The following is a 21969-nucleotide window of genomic DNA, read 5'->3' as shown; positions in this document are numbered from 1 at the left end:
CCTCCCAGATCTTATCGGGCCTTGTGCCTAAATTTGTTTTGATTTTACATAGAATTATCTTGATTGTAATTTTCGTTTTCACGAAATAAATTATATATGAAGATCAAAGTGTAGTATCTGTTCCGGCAGATACTGCAAGCAAAGACCATATGTGAGGGCAACCACACATATAAGACCGTGGTCAATGTAGGGGCAACCCTTCATACCAATTGTCACTATTCAGTTCCACTACTCCCCGGGGAGCTGTTCCTCATTTGCCCATTGACTCCTCACATTAAAAACCAGCCTTGTCCCTAATTTGCTCGGTGGGGAAGCAAATAAATACCTACCCATCATATAAGACCTTGGTCAGTGTAGGGGAAACCGGTTAAAACAATTGTCATTATCCAGCTTCCCTACTCTCCGGGGAGTTGTACCCCATTCCCCCTTCCTCTCATTAAAAATCGACCTTGTGCCTAATTTGCTCCATGGGGGAGCAAATAAATACCAACCCTTCATACCAATTTTCACTATCCAGCTCCCCTACTCCCCGGGGAGCTGGTCTCCATTTCTCCTTTATTACTCACATAAAAAAATTGGTATTGTGCCTAATTTGCCCGGTGGGGGAGCAAATAAATACCAACCCTTCATACCAATTGTAACTATCCAGCTCCCCTACCTCCTGGGGAGATGGTTCGCATTTCCCCTTCACTTCTCACATTAAAAATCGGCCTTGTGTCTAATTTGCTCGATGGAGGAGCAAATAAATACAAACCGCACATATAAGATCTTGGTCAATGTAGGGGCAACCCTTCATACAAATTGTTACTATCCACTCGCCGGGGAGTCGGTCCCCATTTCCCTCACATTAAAATATGTGCCTTCTGCCTAATTTGCTCGGCGCAAATAAATACCTTGCCTTTTTTATTGTACTAGGCCTTCGGGCCGGGATCAAAATGTCGTGTCTGTTTTGCAGAGGCTGCACTTAAGATAATTTGTACCAGTCAATAGAGGGGAAACCCTCTAGACTGGGACAATTATTATTTTTGGTAACAAAACTGTCCCCCTTTTTGTTTACTTTTAGGGGAGCTGGGTATTATTCCACATTAAAAACGGTCTTGTGCCTTATTTGCTTTGAGGGGTAAGTAAATAAATGCAATAAAAGAAAAAAGGGGTTTTAATATGAATATCGAGACACACCAAAAAACCCCGAATGTATAGGAGTATATATATATATATATATATATATATATATATATATATATATATATATATATATATAGGTGTGTGTGTGTGTGCGTGATTAAGAAGACTATGACAACAGAATATTAATTTCATTGATTTGACTCTCGAGTATATATCCGACACAGTTAGACACACTTAATCAACCAAAGAACCACATCACTGTATATAAAAGGATGTAAGATATTACCGGATACACACTGGAGAGTCAAAACTATGAAAAAGACTATACCTACAAATTAACATGTTTTGGATTCTTTAGCAGTCTTTTCAAACTTAATCCAAACAGTACAAAAGCAACATATCAGAAAATATATGTGAAAAAGAAAAAAGATTAATATAATATTAACTTAGCATTTGTATTGGAGAAATGTAAACTTATAATGTTGTTATATCAACGCAATTTAAAATATTAATAAATGATCAATATGTAAAAGTCAAGTATCCAAGTTAAAAATTGGATAAGGTACAGTGTGCAAATTAAGGCTGCAGTTAAAATCTGTAATTTAATTATCAGTTATAATATAACATATCGATAGATGTTGAACACTAAGATAATATACGTTGCAATATTCTGGTGTTATAATGGGGTATATATTTAAATGCTGCCCACATCAGCATTATGTGGCACAAGGCCGGAAAGTGGGAACACCACATGCTCCCCTAAAGGAGGGGCACTCGTTTAATTTATAAAATTTGCCTGAGTAACCCCGTCGGCATTCCATGGCCGGGGGACCTCAGGCAGCAAGAAATAAACTTGCCTCACCGGAAGTCTAGTGGCAAGGCCTGGGAGGGTGGACCTCCTAGGTATTACCCAGGCGGCGTACCTCAGTACGGTCCTTCACCTGTTGGACAGAGTTGATAGTGACGTATCCTTGACGTGTACTAGGTATTACTCAGGAAGCGTTCCTCAGTCCAACAGGTGCTGGGCCGGTTCCCGGCCCCTCACCTGTTTGGCTGTGTGTCAAGTGAAGAATCCTTGACGTGTACTACCCTATCTCTCTGCAGCCGAAGTTGCTAGGAGACATCCCATCACAACAGAGTTACAATGGGGTAGTTATTTGATTTCAGCCCACATCGGCAAAATGTGGCACAAGGCCGGAAAGTAGGAACCCCGCAGGCTCCCCTGAAAGAGGGGCACTCCTGCAATTTTAAAAATTGCCAGAGTAACCCTGTCGGCATTCCCAGGTCCGGGCGCATCAGGCAGCAACAATAAACTTGCCCCATCGGAAAGCCCTGTGGCAACGCCTGGGAGGGTTGACCTCCTAGGTATTACCCAGGCGGCGACCCTCAGTCCAACAGAATCTGGGCCGGTTCCCGGCTCCTAACCTGTTGGGTTGAGTGTCCAGTGACAAATCCTTGACTTGTACTACCCTGTCTCCCCGCAGCCGAAGCCGCTAGGAGACACATCTTATCACAACAGTGTTATAATGGGGTAGTTATTTAATTACCGCCCACACCGGCAAAATGTGGCACAAGGCCGGAAAGTGGGAACCCCGCAGGCTCCCGTAAAGGGGGGGGACACTCTTGCAATTTCAAAAATTGCCAGAGTAACCCCGTCGGCATTCCCAGGTCCGGGCGCCTCAGGCAGCAACAATAAACTTGCCCCATCAGAAAGCCCTGTGGCAAGGCCTGGGAGGGTTTACCTCCTTGGTATTACCCAGGCGGCGTATCTCAGTCCAACAGTTGCTGGGCCGGTTCCCGGCCCCTCACACGTTGGGCTGAGTGTCAAGTGACGAATCATTGACTTGTACTACGCTGTCTCTCTGCAGCCGAAGCCGCTAGGAGACACATCCAATCACAACAGTGTTATAATATATTTAGCCGTTTCGGCCCCGGCCTTGCACTTTATCTACTGCCAAGGCCTTATTTGGGGTCCGAAACAACTTTGGCACCAGGGCCAGTAAGGGGGAATGGGGAAAGAAAACGAGACTTTGCTAATGGACTTAGCTAGACTTGCGTTGGAAGGCAAGTACTTTATTGAAAAAAAACCTGTACTAGAGTTTCTATTATTCTGTACTCAACCACTACATTGTTACCAGGACCTACTTTAAACCGACTGCTCCGCAGCTTACGGGATGGCGGGTTACATTTACGGTTAATAAGAAAAAACAACATATTTACAAAAAATAAAACAAAAAACTATTTACAAAAACATTTTTTTTTTAAATAATGGATGTGAGATGATTGGGAGAGGGCAATCTATAAAATACCCCAAAAAAGAAAGAAAAAGACAAGAAATAAACAAAATGCCTATGGGGGCGGGTTAGTAAGGAGACCCTTCCTTCTTATCCGCTAGTCGTCAAATGATACGCCCACTGTCTTCCGGTCCCCTCCCTGGGGGAGGGGGTTGAAATCAAGCAGGTCGTTCCCTAGTGGGGCGTGGACGACCTAAAGGACAGCACGTTTGCGTGCGAAAATAACTTGGGGTTGGGGTCAACAGGGATGGATGGCGTCTTCCAAGATAGAATTCGTAATGGGCAATAGAGGCCGGGGAAAAAACGAACAAGTGGAGTGGACATCTTTGGAAGCTCTCCTTGTGCCGACTAACAAAAAATAAAGAGACTACGGGAACAGGACCAACACACATACTTACCCTAGTCTACTCCCTAACAAAATACATGCTTTCCACTCTTGGTGGTTACTAAGCCTAACTACATCCTACTCCTATCCATGTTACAAGGTAAACCTTGTATTAAATCATAAGGGCTGGGTTCCGAGTAAACGGCAATAAACCCCAGCACCTTAGGACCAATATCACTAGGGTGGGAATACGAGCTCAAATCTAGCGCCTCGTCGGATGCACAAGCTAGTGTTGTGCACCCATCTCCTACCAAAGTCTATGCGGATCAATCTTTCCCAATCACATCTGATCTTTATTTTAAGTTTATGCTTAAAATAAACAATCAGATCCTGATCGGAAACAGGTCGCCCCTCATAGACAACGCCTAGACGTGAGACCCACGTCACTAATCTAGCTACAGCTAGGATCGCCAGAAACACCGCCCGTTTCTCCCTGTTAAATGGCGGGTCCACATTGTCAACAACGTACGCCAAATCAAGTGGCACCGACCGCTCGGGGTCGATTCGTGCCGTTATATCTCCAACATACTCCCAGAGACTTCGCACCCCGCTGCAAAGAAAGAACGCATGTTCCCTCGTCTCCTCCTCCTCCTCATCGTCGTTGCAGCGTGGACACGGGGGATAATGATATTCATTATCCCTACAATCCCTGGCTAGTCTGCCGAAGAGTGGCAGCGCTTCCCGGACTAGCCTCCATGTGATGGAATATTCCGCATTATTAATGTAGCTACTGGCAGGCGCCTAACTCCACAGCGAGGGAACTTACCCCTCGACAGATGCAGCCGCTCCACCAGCGGATCTATTGCGGTCCTCACCACTAACTCCTCATATAGCCTCCTCCTAGGCCGTGCAAGGCCCCTGGACCCCGGCAATGCTCTAAGGGTTGCTCGGCATTCGGTCAGGAAACGCCGTTCCCCCACCGGTCTTCTGCGACCTTCAGCGGCAGGGGAGGATATGAGCCGTAGAAAAGTTCGTTCCACGACTGGTACACAGTGTGTTTCCTCCATCAGTGTCCGACTCAGGAACGCCAGTCTTTCTGCGTGCTTGTGACTTTTCAAGTCCGGCATTCCCAAGCCTCCCTCGCTAAGCTTCTGCATACATACCTGTCTGCGGACATATGGCTTTCCTCCCTTCCAAAGAAGTTTTAAAATAAGGCGCTCTAAAGCCTTACAGCGATCCGCAGGCAGAGGAAGTACAGATAAGCGGTAAAGGATCAACGGAAACACGTGTGTAGCGCATGCCTCCCCGCGGCCCTTCAAGGACAGTCCCCTACGAATCCAAGTCCCTACTGACGACTCGACCTTCGTCTGCACTTCTGACCAATTCTTGTCCAGCTGGAGGTCCTACCCGAACCACACTCCGAGGATCTTTACCGGGCCATCAGTCCAGCCGAATGCACCTGGAAGCGAGTTTACGCCGGTCCAGGCGCCCAACCGCAGGTCAACGGACTTGCTGCGATGGATCACGGCTCCTGTGACAACTTCGTACTAAGCGATCGCCTTTATCACCGCTCTAACTCGCTACGCCTTGCAGCGAACACGGTGACGTCATCACCGTAAGTGTTCACCCTGGCAAATTTGCCGCCAGCTAGAGCTATGTCGCGCAGGACTGGTCTCGCCGCCTCGTCCCTTAATTTACGAAGGAAGGGTTCCAACGCCAGGGCATACAACAGAGGCGACAGCGGGCAACCCTGCTGCACCGACCGGGAGACCCCCAAAGGGCTCCGAAAACCAACCATTTAGTTGCACCACTACCGCGGGATCACGATACAGGGCGGAGATCCACTTGCGGAAGTCCAGACTAAAGCCGGTGGTTTCCACAACAGCCCTCAGGAACCCATGGTCCACCCTGACTAATGCTTTGGACTGATCTAAATTGATCAGCGCGGCTTCAGTGTCGTCTTTTAAACCCTCTATGATCGTGCGAACCAAGTGCAAATTGTTCTGAATCGATCGACCCTTCACAGCGTAATTCTGATCCGGTTCGATCAAGTTACCGATAACGACCTGCAGTCGGTTCGCAAGAACGCGGGGTAAAATCTTGAAATCTGCGTTAAGCAGAGTTATGGTGCTATAGTCTTCTAGATTCCGCCCATCCATGTCGGACCCCCTTCTTCAGAAGCGTGATCACTCCTTTGGTAACCTGCCCCGGGATCGACCCTGAGCAAACCAGTGGTTAAACACGCCCGTCAGAAGGGGCACAATCATGGGCAACAGCCTCAAGAACAGTTCGCAGGGCAAACCATCGAGCCCTGGAGATTTCTTGCGGCCAACCTGTTTCAACGCAGTAATGACCTCACGCTCTGTAACCATCCCCTCGCAGCTAGCCGATCGGGCCGCAGTATGGCGGGGCGAGCAAGCTAAAGAGCTGCCAAACTCCTGGCCGCGGAGTCTGGGTAGTTTGGTGAAGCGCTCCTCCAAATTTTTCCGAAACCCAGTGCAGATCTTCCGTGCCGACACGAGAGAGCGCCCTTCCAGGTTTTTCCCCTCCCGAATGTACCCATCCGAGCCGCGTCTTAGGGCGGCCTTACGCTCACCAGCGTAAACATTCACAGCTTCGTTGGAGACTCTGTCTAACCTAGATCTAACTACCTGACCTGCGTACCGCTCGCTAGCCAAGCGATTCAGGCCCCCCTTAACTAGAGCTAGTTCTAGGGAATCCCCCCTGCCACTGCCCGGGTCAATCTATCATCTAAGTACCTTTTGGTCCGAGCCCTAGTTAACGCGAGGCTTTGGCTCTATTTGACGCAAAAGTGCCTAATGGTGACCTTAAGCTTAACCCACCAGCTACTCCCGGTAACCGCCCCTACTAACTCCCTCTGAATTAGTGATGTCAGCTGCTCCCGGAAGTCGTTTTACTCCAACAAGGAGACGTTTAACTTCTATTATCCAGCCAACCTATGCATATTACCTTATTTCATACGGGCCAACACGAGTGTGTGGTCCGAATGACCTAGTCAGTGGAACGTAGGACAAGATAGGAAATCTATGTCGCCCCTTCTGAGTAACATCCTGTCCAAGTATGTACTCGAACAGGCGGCCGAACTAGATTGCCACTCCACATCTCCCTCCCGGGGTGATCCAGACGGAACCTGTCGGCCAGATCGCACGAAGCAATCAGGTCAGAGAGGCTGTTGTCACACCGCCCCGACCCTCTACCCCCCGAGCTTATCTATCTTGGAGTCCAGGACGGCATTCCAGTCCCCCATTAAGACTACCCGCTTCGGACCCGAAGAGAGAAACACCTCCACCCGCCGAAAAAAGGAAACCCTCTCGCTGCGGATGTTGGGCGCATAAACTGGCTCGATCCTGACCGTGCCGCTTTTAACGGCAACATCGACCGTGACCAGCCTCCCATGAGCGTCCGCGTGGAGAACGGTAACCGTCGCAGACAGAGTGCGACTCACTAGCACAGAAACCCCCCGGCTCTGGAGGCTGCCATATGCTGAGTAAACATCAAAATCGTTTACCAGCACATCGCAGTCCCCAACCCCAATAAAGTGGTCTCCTGTAGTGCAGCTACATCTACCTCTAGGGCTACGAGAGCAGCCTTGCTTCGAGATCTCATGTCCGTACATTCAAACTAGCTAGGTTCAAGCCCGTGGCCATGTTTCTCTAACTAGTAGTATTCGTCGACTAGGGATCTGAAGTCCTCGGGGGTCAGTACGTCGAAAGCCTGGCCGAGACTGCCCGTGAGCAGGTGGGACGTAAGCCGTCCGTCTCGAGTCAGGCCCCCCACGTCCAATGGGAACGTCATCTATAGCGCCCTATAAAAGGAGGGGTGAACATAAAGCGGGACCCTCTCGTCGCACTGATTGGCTATCTTGCCTAGGGATGGGAGCTCCCCGTCTATTATTCTGAGTCCTTTAAAGGCTAACTTTCCGGCCTCTATCATCATCAATAGGGTATTCGCCCTTCCTCCCCTATTCACCCGGACGAAGGTTATTATCGATGGAGCATCATGGAAGTTTCGGGGGTCGGTGACATGCTTGCCATCGACCATCTTGAGGCCCTCCAGCTCCTTAAAATGGCGTCTTTGTCGTCCAATCAAGTCACTAACCGTGTGGTTCAGGTCGGCTTTGCAACTTTGATCCCCGGGTCAGAATGGGAACTTCCTGGTTTTCCCTTTCTTTGGGTCCGCCGACTTTTCCTGAGCTATCTGCTGTTCCGGTTCTTTTGTTTCTGCTTCAGGAGTTTTCATCTCTGCTGGAGATTCAATCTCCACTGGAGTCTCCATGTGCTCCATTTCCGTGTTTGGTGTAGTAAATAGGGGAGGGGTTGGCTGAGCTTCCTGAAGGGGGGGGCGTCATTCCGGAAGCTCAGGGTCCTGGTCCTTTTTCCCCCGTTTCTCTTTTTGTTTCTCTTCAGCTCCATCGCCCTGTGAGCCGGAGGAACTGACCCTTAGCTTTCTTTTTGTGGCTGTTGTCACTCGCCTTGTTGCCTGTGGAGCAGGTTCCGTCTTTTTTCCTTTTTTCACCACCTTGCTCCACTTATTCTCCTCCATTCTTGTCTCATTTGCCACTTTTTGCCGTGTTTTTTCCTCGGGCTTTTCGCCTCCGCCACCGTTTTCTCTCAGGGGGCAGAATCTTGCGATGAGGCCCGTCTTTTGGCACTGCAAACATAGTGGCCCTCTTCCCTCCACTATGATGGCCATTGACCAGCCCTCGCGAGTCAGCTGTGCGGGAATCCCATAGAATTCCTTTCTTGATAATCTCATCCGGAACTTGTAGTCCCCGGTCATTATGTTTCGGGGGCCCTTCATTGCCTCGATTCCCTCCATCTCGCCATATTGCGACATGATGGGCCCCAGTTGCTCCTCGATCAGGAAGCACGGGACTCCTGTGACTGTAACCGAGGAACTTCGCTTTGACAGGTATTCTGGCCGGATCTTAATGTTGCGCCCTGTGAGGTCCCCTCTTGCCAGCTTCTCTGCCTCTTCCTTTGTCGGCAAGAGGACCTTCCACATGGCGTTAAACTTCGTTATAGCGTACTGGACGGGGATCTTCAGTTACCCTAGTAGGTCCATCATCTTTTCCTTGAGCACGCCCACCAGCCCTTTTCCAGTCGCGTCCAGGGTGAGCAGGGAAACTAACCTCTTCCTAATCTTCTCCAGCATTTCTGGAACCACCTCTATGTTATTCCCCTTGACACTGTTTTTATATTTTTCTTCGAACAGTCGCCTGTAGAAATCCGGGGATTTTGTTGTCGCTTTATGTTTCGGACCCAAGGCCTGCTGTTCCTCGGCCGATTTTTCTTTGGCTGGTGCTGCTGCTAATGCCGCTACTGCCGAAGTCTTTTGACCTGCTGGAATTGGGGAATCTGAAAATGCGAGAGCTGGCCATGCATATTCCTTCGCCGGCTACACATTTGCTGATCCCCCATCCCCCGGGGAGCACCCATCTATTACGAACACATCAAGCGATTTAGTTCTGCGCAGACTATCCTCTGCTGGCTTCCCGGGGCTGCTTTTCTCCGATCTTGTGTGCATTGGAGGCAATGGTTTTGATGACGACGCTGACTCCTCCCCCTCCAGCAACCACCAACGCTTTACAGGCCGCCTCTTTTTTGCTGCTGTCGCCTTCTACAGATCTTTATTGTCGCCTTCTGGAGTCTGCTGGACGTACCTTCTCCAGGCCTCCATCATCTCTCCCTTTGACTTCGCCACAACAGTTGCTGGTGTTATCCAGGGGACATCCACCACGGCGACTCACGTGAAGGCTACTTCGCCTCTCGAACTGGGCTTGCCCGTACTGGGGGTACCTTGCTGGGTGGCAATCCCCGCGTCCGCAACCCTGCCGGACGCCACTTAACTAGGGGTGCCTTCTGGGATGGCAACATCCGGAACCTTTCTCGTATTGGGGGTGCCTTTCGGGGCGGCACCCCCCGAACCCTACATGACACCAACACCGGGGGCGTCCCCCAAGGTGGCAGGAGCAGCAGCCTGCTCCATCTCCTTTGATGGTCCTGAGCCCAAGTAGAGCCCGCCAATTCAGAAACCAAAGGGGCCTGCGCCTAAAAATGCACGTCAGCTTCCCTTTGCCCTGCCGGCTGCTTAAGCACTCGCTGGACCCCGGAATATCTGCAACAAAAAAGAAAACGAAAACAATTAGTTAAGTTGCCCGAGGGCAACAACAAAAACAATTACAAAAAATAACAAATAGGTCCCAGCTGGTCCTACTCCAAGAAGGTGCTGGTCCTTGCAGTGGCAAGCAAAACAACATCTTGCGCAGATTACAGCAAGCACTGATGACAGATACCACACCTTGATCCTAGCTAGAAGCGGCCGTAACAGCCATCTCCATCACAACAGTGTTATAATGGGGTAGTTATTTAATTGCCGCCAACATCGGCAAAATGTGGCACAAGGTCGGACATTGGGTACCCCGCAGGCTCCCCTAAAGGAGGGACACTCCTGCAATTTTAAAAGGCATTCCCCGGTGGCAAGGCCTGGGAGGGTGGACCTCCTAGGTATTACCCAGGCGGCGTACCTCAGTCTAACAGGTGCTGGGCCGGTTCCCAGCCCCACACCTGTTGGTCTGAGTCTCAAGTGACGAATCCTTGACGTGTACTACCCTGTCTCCCTGCAGCCGAAGCCGCTAGGATACACATTCCATCACAACAGTGTTATAATGGGGTATTTATTTAAATGATGCTGATTTGGAAAAATCTTTGTGATCGGTTTTCGGCCAGAAATTTTGGCATTTAACAGGTCAAAGTTCAACGATTTGTCCTTTGAAAACTCTACCAAACTTTTCCTCATATTTTGGTTCTAATCTGAAATTTTAGATATAGGTTCCTTGTACGTGTATCTAACTTAATAACTCGATTTGAGCCAAAAATAATACATGAAACGGGGGCATAATAGGAGATCGCAGAGGTCAAATTAAAAAACAAACTCTGCGGTCTCTACCAAATTACTCAGACAATTTCGGGCCTAAACATTTGAAATTTTACATGAAGGGCATTCAGAGATAGGGCAAGATTTTTAATCTGCGTGGGTCGAAATTTTTTAGTTACTAATATATAAATGTATGTATGTATGTATGTATGTATGTATGTTTGCATGTAGCAAAAAAATTTCGACAGGCGATGGATTTTTACAAGATCAGTATCGTTTGGAAGTTCGACCATTCAGACTACAAATATCGAAAAAATGCTTAAAAAAATTAATATCTTCACCTGCAACTGGGCACTTTTCAACGATATTTCATCCTCTAGTCATCCTCTACATCTACGTCACTTCCCGTTTGGCGGTGGTCGTAACAGCAACGACGTCACATTTTTTCTCGTTCTATTTCTCCTTCGCGGTGCGGGTTCGAACCTGCCCTTCCCCCTCCCACTTCTTTTTGTTTGCTCAACATACACATCCAAACACCCGGCAACGCCGAGTTGAAAAGCAAGTATATCTATACAAGTGAACGTCTCTGTGTGCCTGTGTGTGTGTATATTTTCCTACGCAATAACAAAATTTGGTATGCAGGGTATTGAGATTTGGGAAAATATTTGAGATTGGTTTTCAGCCAGAAATTTGGCGGTTAAGGGATCAAAGATAAAGATATTGACTTATAAGAACTCTACCAAACTCCTCCAAAGATTTTGGGTCCAAACACTTGACATTTTAGATATAGATTCATTGGACATGTATCTAACTTGATAACTTGAGTTGATCCCAAAACAATAAATGTTAAGGGGGCATAATAGGGGTCAAATTTTTGAAAAAATTATCGCTTTTTTTTTTGCTCAACATACACCTCAAACACCCCGGCAACACCGGGGTGAAATGCTAGTATTATATATATAAATGTGAACGTTTCCATGTGTGTATCCGTGTGTGTGTGTGTATGTGTGTGTTTGTCTGTGTACATTTTCCTACGCAATAACTCTGTCAATTTTCAGTCTACAGACTCAAAATTTGATATACAGGGTACTGAAATTTGGAAAAAAAATTGTCAGCCGTTTTCGACTAGAAATTTTGCTGTTAAGGGATAACAGTTCAACGTTTTACCTTTGAGAACGCTACCAACCTCCTCCGCCAAGTTTGGGTCTAACCAATTTTAATTTTATTTCTATGTTTCTTGTATAACGGGACCGATAGTGCACCAATAACACCGGGTGTCCGTAACCTTGTCGGACTCCACCCGATATGACAGGTGTTCCTTCGAACGTACGTGATCCCGTCACAAGTTGGCCTGTTGATCGTCTTTACCCGCTGTGTTTTCATGGTGGGGCGCTTTGCTTCTCGACCAAATCGTCTCCTCCTCTGTGAAGTAAGTCTTTAGGTACATCAATCACTCCGCTGCTCCTTGCAAAATAAAGAGTCCTTACCACAAATAAACAGTCAAACTATGTAAGACCAGACCAGTAAAGTCACAGATTTCCCATTAACACAGGCTAGTGAGCATCATAGCATCAGGCCCTGAGGGCCCCGAAATCGGGGGTGCTTGATCATCCCAGCCGTTCAGTTTGCTGACTACGACTCTACTTTTGTTAGAATTCCTTCAGAGAGTGGTTACAAACCGCCTTTCTTAATTTCTCTTAGAGCTTACCCTTCGTCTTGTCAACTCAACACCTCTTCCTTTCCCTTTCCTGGGATGGGATGGTTGCTGATATTGATATCTATTGGCAGTCCACAGGGGTTTGCCTTTGCCTAGTACTGGGGATGTGGTCCTTTATCATCTAATGTCACTTCTAATACGACCATCTTTTTTGACACATCATAAATACTTGATTGGAACCCAAAACTATAAATGTTAAGGGGTAATAATAGGTACAAATTTGAATAAAAAATGACTGCTATTTTTTTTTAAATTTTTGCTCAATATACACCTCCCAGCTCCCAGATAACGCCGGGCAGAAATGAAATTATATATATATATATATATATATATATATATATATATATATATATATATATATATATATATATATATATATATATATATACAGGGTTTACGTAAAGTTACTATACAGTCTTACAAGCATGCTTGATTAAATAAACCTGTAAAAAAATAAATATTAACTATTAATAAAAATATAATACAATAAAACACTAAGACTGTATAGTAACTTTACGAACACCCTGTATATATATATATATATATATATATATATATATATAAGGGAAAGTGTCTGTCTGTCTATCTGTCCACATTTCCCGACATAATAACTTTGTCAATTTTCAGTCTACAGACTCGAAATTTAATATATAGATTATAGAGATTTGGGAAAATCTTTGTTATCGGTTTTCTGCCAGCAATGTTAAGGGGGCATAATAGGTGTCAAATTTAAAAAAAAATGACCGTTTTTTTTTTGTTTTTGCTCAACATACACCTCCATGCACCCTGGCAAAGCTGGGCTGAAATGCTAGTATATCTATGAAAATGAACGTGTCTAAGTGTGTCTGTGTGTCCGTGATGTGTGCATTTCCCTACACAATAACTCTGCGAATGATGAGTATACAGACTCGAAATTTGATATACTGAGTTTTAAAAAAATCTTAGTAATCCGTTTTCGGCCAGAAATTTAGCTGTTAATGGGTCAAAATTCAACGATTTGATATTTTAGAACTCTACCAAACTCCCCCGCCAAATTTACTGCAAATTTACTGTAAGTTTACTGCAAAACTGCAACTTTAAATTAAATTTTATGTAACTGTTTAAACAAAATATAGCTCATTTGATTCGACTTTATTTCTCTATAATTTTACCTGGTCATATGTGTATTTTAATTTAATTTAAATACCCTCTTGTGCTCGTAAATATAAAAAAATACCCTTTTGTGTACGTAAATATAAGAAATAACTAAAAATTGAGGAGCCAAAAAGAAAGTGTGCAGGAACAAATTCGCTTAAAACCAGCTAATATTATATTATCGTCCTTAAATCAGTTTAAAATATCCCGCAACAGGCAACAACACATCTCTTATCGTAATTGTTGTTGTTTCAGGTTATACAACGTTACCTTTAGTTCATATGCTACAGGATGTTCTATTAGTGATCTTCAAGCTTTCATTAATCTCCACCTTTCTGGTTTATTCAATCGAGAAATCGGTCGCATAGTGAAATGTGATGAGAAAACGTTACGAAAGACTGCAAAAGCACGAAAACACCGGCAGTGTTCGTATTGCCGTTAAATCTCGTCGTACTAGACTTACTTCTCACAGGAAAGACAATGCTATCAAGATCCGCAGTCTAAGAAACAGATTTTGAAGGGCTTCCCAAATTCAACAACAGTTCAATGTTGCTAAAAAGTGCTCTCTTTCTGCAGTCAAGAACAGATAAAGGAATTTAATTTGCGAGGAAAAGTTGCAAGATGCAGTCAATGATTTCTGTAAAGAACGGAAAGCGTCGTTTGGACTTCGTCAGATGCAATGAAGTTCATGACTTTTCATATTGGTTAAAAGTTCTTTTTAGCGACGAAAGCAAATTCAATAGGAAAGGAAGTGAGGGTAGACAGTTAGTGCGTTGGAGGAAAGACGACGAATTTAATCCGAGGTGCTATGTTTTAACGCTGCCATGTGGTGGAGGTTCAGTTTTAATGTGGAACATTATTAGTATAAATGGTCCAGGCCATGCAGTTACCTTGCACGGTCAAATTTATTCGACCAAGTACATTAATATGTTCACTGAACAATTTCTACCCAACTTTGGTCGGAATGTCGATGATAATCCCATTTCCATGCAGGATAATGCTCCCATTCACACAGCTGGCAACGTCAAGAGGTTCCTGTAAGAACATGATATTCCGTGTTTTATTTGGCCTGCACAATCTCCAGACCTCAATGGTATCGAAAACGTATGGCAGTAAATCAAGCAATAGCTACCCAATGATAAAATTAAACATTTTGAAGAACTTTGGGCACAAATTAAAAATATGTGAGATGCCATTTCCCCGGAGTATTTCTGCAGTCTAATTGAAGGAATTCCCAAAAGGTTGATTGCTGTCAAATTACAGACGGGCTATTCTACTAAATATTTACTAATTTATTTTGTTCCTGTTGTATTTGTCTTGCATTTATGTCCTAAATTTACATTTAAATAACAATTTTCTATTTTGTCGTACTTTCTTTTTGCCTCCTTAAGTTGACATTATTTTTAAATTGACGTGAAAACTAGAATATTTCAAGTAAAATCCAAATATGTGTAAGTAAAACTATGGAAGAATAAAAGGCGAATCAAATGAGGTATAGATTGTTAATACAGTAGCATTAAATGTAGCTTAAATTTCAGTTTTTGATAAAAAAGATTACGTGCGGACTTTCCTTTTGTCGCCTCTAATGATTGTATAGATTGGTTTTCTAGATGTGAATCTACTGATACTTGTATTCTCTTCTCTTTCCCTTTTCCACTCATGGCAATTATTTTCCACGCCTGCGTACAAACTTCTTCGGCTAGCAAAGAAAAACAAACAAAAAAAAAAACTATACACACCCCTTTTTTTCAGAGTGTAAATAAAAGCCAGTTATATATTTTATATACAAAATAAATTAATTCCCTTTCAATAGTGTTTCCTTTCTCGGTCTAATTAGGTAGGTTTCTTATAATTGATATTCCACTTAAACGTGTATACACTAAGTAACCAATAATATTAGAATAATAAACAGACTATATATATATATATGTATGTATATATATATATATATATATATATATATATATATATATAATCTGTTTACGTATGGTCTCTTGGAGTGACCACCGAAATGATAAATTTATTTAATCATCAACTATACTATATAATGACGAATTTGATATTTTTCTTTATGGCTTAGAAAATTATTTTGTTTCATACAGAAACATCAGAAACACGCAGTAAACATAAGTTTAAAAAGAAGTCTATGAAAATAGTGTCAATATTGTCTTAAATATAGAACTGGCGCAAACGAAATAAATTAATAGGCACTAATAAATTCTTCGAAAGTAATATTTCATACATGGTTTGATACAGATATAAAATATCACATTGCAACAAAGCATGTTTAATTTTCTCTTTCATTTTAGCATCCATCGGAACACCTTGCTCTTTTGTGCCATGCTACATATCAATATTGGTTTTTTAGTAATATTTTCAGACTCCTACAACAATTATGATGTATTATTATAATGTATTATTACAGTGCAACATCAAAAGATTGTGATTCTCATATTATTTTTTGTTGTTTTTTAAGATTGACCTTTAAAAGCCAAATGTCTCGAATTCGATCTCAATTGAATATGTTTGGCCTTCAAAAATTGTATTTGCCAAAGTGTAGCATCTGGACCACGCATAGCATAGGGAATAAGAAAACAAGCATATTAGTAATATATAAGAAAAAGTAACAATAAACACTTAATGAATAAGCAATAAACAATTATCATAGATAACGTAAAGCAACAAAAGTCAGGCTTCAAAAATACGGATAGAAATTAATAATATAGTAAATTAATAAAAATTACGATTTATTAGGCCATTTTACTCGAAAGATTTTAGATATTTAACTTTATTTCCAATGTGAAAAATAGTAAACCACATGATTTATGGGAATATTCTCATGGCATAAGACTAATTAAATTTCTGAGTTTCCAAAGGTCAGTTTGTAATTTTGGTTTCACAATAAGGGATTTAATCCTAACATAAATTAAATCGTTTATATGTGTATGTTTATCTATCTATCTATCTCTCTCTCTTCTTTCTTCATCTGTCTCGTTTCCCCTCTTTCATTTCTCTCTCTCTCTCTTTCTCTCTCTCTCTCGCTCTCTAAATCGAAACAGTACTGTATTTGGATAACAATCAAAAGCCCCTCCTCTTTGGGTTGAGCATTTTGTAAATATATTTCCACCAGATGCATTGTTAAGCTATAAAGCGAGGTCCACTATTAATTTGTTTGTAAACAAACAGATGGTTAGAACATCGTTGCGACGGGCGGGTGTGGATGTAATACACATCCGAGGAGAAATATTCACTACACTAATTCGGGGTCCGATGGTGAGAGCCGCCGACTGTCAATGCGACGTTTGTAGGTCGATCCTCAGCTGAGGAAAAGTGTATGTCTAGCTGCACTGTTCAGTTGTGATACAATGAAAAAGTACTCTATGTTGATATCATATATATATATATATATATATATATATATATATATATATATATATATATATATATATATATATATATATATATATATACATGAATTTGTATGTGTATGTGGAGCGGTCAAATACAGACTTATAAATATTTGGTCTGCAGATATATATATATGAAAGGAGTCTGTTAACATATCTCGTTTCGTTTCACATATATTTTCTAAATCATACTTGCATATTTTGTTTGTGTCTACATGTCCTATTATATGTATGCTCATTTTCTCAGGTGCTAACCTTTTTTTGTTTTTGAATATATCTTATTTTATAACAAATTCAAATATCTATCTTTTACGGTGAATACTGTTAATTATTATTATTATTATTATTATTATTATTATTATTATTATTATTATTATCATCATCATCATCATCCTTATTGTTAGTTTATTACTATAAATTGTAGTAGAATGAAGTCATTGTAACAGTAGTTATCATGGTAGTAGTAGTAGCAGCACCAAACACATATTGACATTTCTATCATACGTCCTGTCCCTCGAAGGTGCATTTGTTCTAAAGTTAAAGCTTCTTGACATTTGTTGTTATTGTTCATTATTACTTGTAGCCTCTAGGATGACCCATTCTAGCTCCTGTTCATCATATCTTACTTGTATCAACTAGTTTTCTTTTATTATAGAGTCTTAGTGACAAAAAGTCTCCATAGATAACCAGTACTTTAAGACGATTTTCATCGCCATCTTCATTGTTCAATTGTTAAGCATTGATTTCTTGCGGATAACACTCATAAGATTTCTATAGTCTTTGAATTGTACAAAGTATTTAGAAACACCACAATTTTACCCACACCTCCGCTCCAAGTATAGATAGTACTATCCATTCATGTTATTTCTGTTATTAAAAACATTGCCTCTACCCATTCATTGTTCATATGCACAATGTTAGATCTAGCATTATTAATTATGCCAATAAAGTGCCTATCTTATATGGTTAGCGAATATATTCTGACTTTATTGAGTTACTCTTATTTGCTCTATCTATAGTTCTAGTATTTTGTACAGGTTTATTTTTGTGTCGGCTTACCCATGTAATCGGGTTTTATTATATTTGTTTCCGTAATTTCAACGGTTATATAGACTGTCAATCTACTTTTGGCGTTCGAATATCTGTTTTTTTTTCCTTTACGTTGAAACTGTGTGTAATCCTTCAAGAAGTATTGGCATCATTGTTGGATATAAATATTTGCACATGATAACGACATACCTAATATAAGTGTCCATACTATTTTCGTATAAGCACTTTTATTGATTGTGCACATATGAAATTCTGGTGCTTTTCGAAGTGGTCTCTTCTGTTTCCTACACTTCCGGAAACTCCTCTTGTTCGAGCGTATCAATGACCCTCTGCGCATCTTCTTTTATCTCCTCAATTGCTTGATAGCGAAAGCTTCTAAGGTTTTTCTTGAACTTAGGCAATAAGCAACGTAATAAGCGAGGTCTAGACTATGGGGAACGTGAAGGTATGAACGGGTGCTTCGCTCAAATCTCTGCATCTTTATTTTCTCGCGAATAATTTTGTGTACAGTTCTTTTACAATTTGTATAAAATTTTGCACTTATTGCCTCTAGATACATTGTTTATTTGGCCAATAAATTCTAGTGTTTTGATTCCTTTCTTCTCCCATCTTTATCATCATCCCTTACAGAGTCCTTTTCATTCTTGAATACAAGTATGCGACTCAAAAACTGATGCTCGGTTCATACCAGATGATCCGAAAAGAGTCTGAAGTATTCCATAGTGTGGCTTTTTTCTGTAGCATTTTTTTCAAGTTTAAATCAGAATGTTATTCTACGTAATAATCACGGTGACACAGCGGTTCCTGTTGGATCAACGATGTTAGGCAACGTTTAGCCTGGTCAGTACTAAATGGGTGACCATTTGGGACTTCCAGAGTGTATGTGCTCTCCGCTTATATCGGCATTGTTTCCAGTCGTCCTGGTATTCTCCTTGCCACTGGACCCAAAGTGTCGATTCAGGAGAGGTGTGGGTAGGGATTGCGCAACCCTTACCTCACAATTACACGCGCAACTGCCCCATACAGGGGAATTCGTTATCGTTCGAGACTGAACGGAGGCTTCGGTCGAAGATGTATAGCAAGTCTATGGCACTGTTAAATGCCTATAGAAAAATGTCTGTAAATTAATTAACGCACCTCGTACATTATGTAGAATTATTTTTTCTGTCTCTATGTCTATATTTCTTAGCATAATAGGTGTGTAATAATGCTATGTGTAATACTAAGTGTTACGTTCAGAATGAGAATAAGACTTTAGTTCCATGCTGAATACATTCCTTCTTTACTAAATTTATGCAGTACGAATTCCGTCCGCCATTCATTCATCCCCAATGAAGTATTTAACGTCCATCTTCACCTTGTTAGTGTAAGAATGTTTATGTGAGGAGATTACGACTTGAAAACAAATTACATTCTTTACGTCACTTTGAATGTTTAATCGAGATACAAATAACCATGTAATTATATTCGCCTGAATATCGAGGCAATGTTATTTATTATGTCTGTCTCGAACGGGAAAACGAAGACAACTGTCTTGATTAGCGCGGGAGGAACGTAAGCTCTTTAGACATTGAGCCTACAAGGCGACAAAGAGTAATTTCAATTACGCATTTCCTCTTGCCTTCAATTGATACGTCTTGTAATGGCCGATTCGTCTAAATATCAAACGGTCGATCGACAAACAGACACGATGGCGTCAATTCTCTTTAGAATCTAATATTGTATATTAATGTGTCCATCCTTGGTTTCACCGGTGCCTTTTAGCGTGTTTCCTGATTTATGAAATGTTATGGCTTTGCTAATAGAAAATGATTTTACTGTTGACGCGTCTAAATTTAAGAACAGCTTTGTGATCGACGCGTTCAATTAGACATATGCATAGCGATTCGATTGAGAATTTTGCTGGCAAGTCGTCTTGGTTCGAAAGTTTAAGGAATATTATTGGGAAGGCTATAAACGTGTAATAAAAATAGGAAAACTATATTCACAATATATGTATGCCGATAGTCACGCGGGCAATGATCGGAATGTTTTATAAATACAGACATATCAAACGTAGAAATCTTAGTTTTTAGAGTTTACAGCAACAAGGACTGATGTAAAAATAATTTTGTTAATGAACGATGGTGATTTCAAGCGAAATCCTCTGTTTATATTATATTTCTTTTTGCATGAAAACTAAAATTTCCTGTTCTTATCCCGCAACTAACCTTACCTTAACTCCCTTTACTTTAGATCCCTTATTTTACTAATGTACGAAGTGTCTGCAATAAGTGTTTGATTTTATTTGCACACGCATTTAAAATTGTTGTAGAGTCTTGAAAATTAAGCTATTTCTATACATCTTATAAAATGATGGATGATTTCAGGTTGAAACTAACAACTACAGCAGCAATCCCAATGCATCCTACAAAAACGTAGTTTTCACAGGTTGTAAATTTCAAAAATGCAATCTAGACGTGACGATACTTAAGAAGAACGATACGCAATAAAATTTTGTTTTGAGCTTGTAAAAATGCCACGGAACATATAGAATACTTTACACTGCCTTTTGACCATCTTGCATGAATCGAGCAGCAGATTTAGAGTGCCATAAGAGATTCAAGGACGCAAGGAAGTGTGTTAGAGATTATGAGAGGTGTGGGAGGAGTAAGGAAGTCAGAACAATAGAGTTGACTGGTCAAATAAAGAAATCCATGCGTAAAATCGTCGTATCTCTATCGAGACAATAAGTGCACATTTTAATGCCAGTGTGGGAACTGTACTGTAAATTATTCTCGAGGAACTGAAGATGCGGAAAATGTGTGCAAATTTTGTCACAACGGTGCTCAACATTGTCACTAAATAATTGACCAAGATGGGTATCAAGACCGTTCTTTACCATTCCGATAGTTCGGATCTTGTTCCGTGTGACTTTTATTGTTCCATAAGCTTAGGAATAATTTTAGAGGTTGTCGCCATGAGAGAATTGAGATGGAAGAGGTCATGGCAAGGAGCATTCATACGCTCACACAAGAAAACTTCAATGGGAACTTTGGAAGTTGTCGAAACAATACAAGAACTTTGTAGCCAGATGTGGTTAATTTGAAGGGAAACTATCAATAAAGTGCCTATACGAAAATGGTCTGAAAACTTATTTAAGTGCCTCTTCACTAGGTCCTGGATATGACCTTAGACTGTATCCAGTGGTGAGGTCCCAGCTTGCGGGCTTTGGCGAGTATGGATCCCCCCTTTAATTACCATTGTTCCCAGGTCAACTCTGACTCAGAATGGTAGTACCTGTTAGGGTCCCAACTATGGGTTAAATAGAAATCGACTTGAAAACAACAAATATCTTATATTAAAAAAAATTCTTAAAAATTGTTGGATTCGGCATTCAATAACCTGAAAAGGGCTGATATGCCGTAAAACACATCAACCAACCAACCAACCAACCAACCAACCAACCTTTTCTCTATAAATCATATTGAGAGGCCGTGTTTAGTTTTGCTGTCCACGCTTTATAATTATCTCCCCTTTTCATTTTAAAACGAGAAGGGTACATAGCTTTATATTTAAACATTTTCTTTGTGTAGAAGAGCAGAACTTTATGAAGTACTACATTAATAATTGAAACTACCCAGGCAACGGCAAATAAATAGTTAGTTTAGAACGTCTTGATCCATTGGTTGAAACATAGAACTTTTTCACGTAATAAATCTGCTTAAGGAAACCGCTATTTTTAACCTGTACTAGTGTTCTCATAAGAATGACATTGAATGTTGTCAACCAACATTCAACGTCTCTCCTTTTCCACATTGCTTATGAGAACATTAGTACAGATTAAAAACAGCGTTTTCCTTAAGCAGATTTATTACTTGAAAAATTAGAAACGGAAACCAAAACTGATGAAAAATTCTAGATAAAATTATTTATAAAAAACTAGATGACTTAAGTAGCATCAGCTATAATCGAAACCGAAACCAAATCTTATGAGCACTTAGTGGTTAAATTATTTATGACAAGAAATGGAATTACATA

The sequence above is a fragment of the Euprymna scolopes genome, chromosome 12 (genome assembly GCF_053919585.1).
Source record: "Euprymna scolopes isolate OS-2025 chromosome 12, ASM5391958v1, whole genome shotgun sequence".
Taxonomy (NCBI): domain Eukaryota; kingdom Metazoa; phylum Mollusca; class Cephalopoda; order Sepiida; family Sepiolidae; genus Euprymna; species Euprymna scolopes.
The sequence above is the reverse complement of the archived record's forward strand: the minus strand, read 5'-3'. Positions refer to the sequence as shown.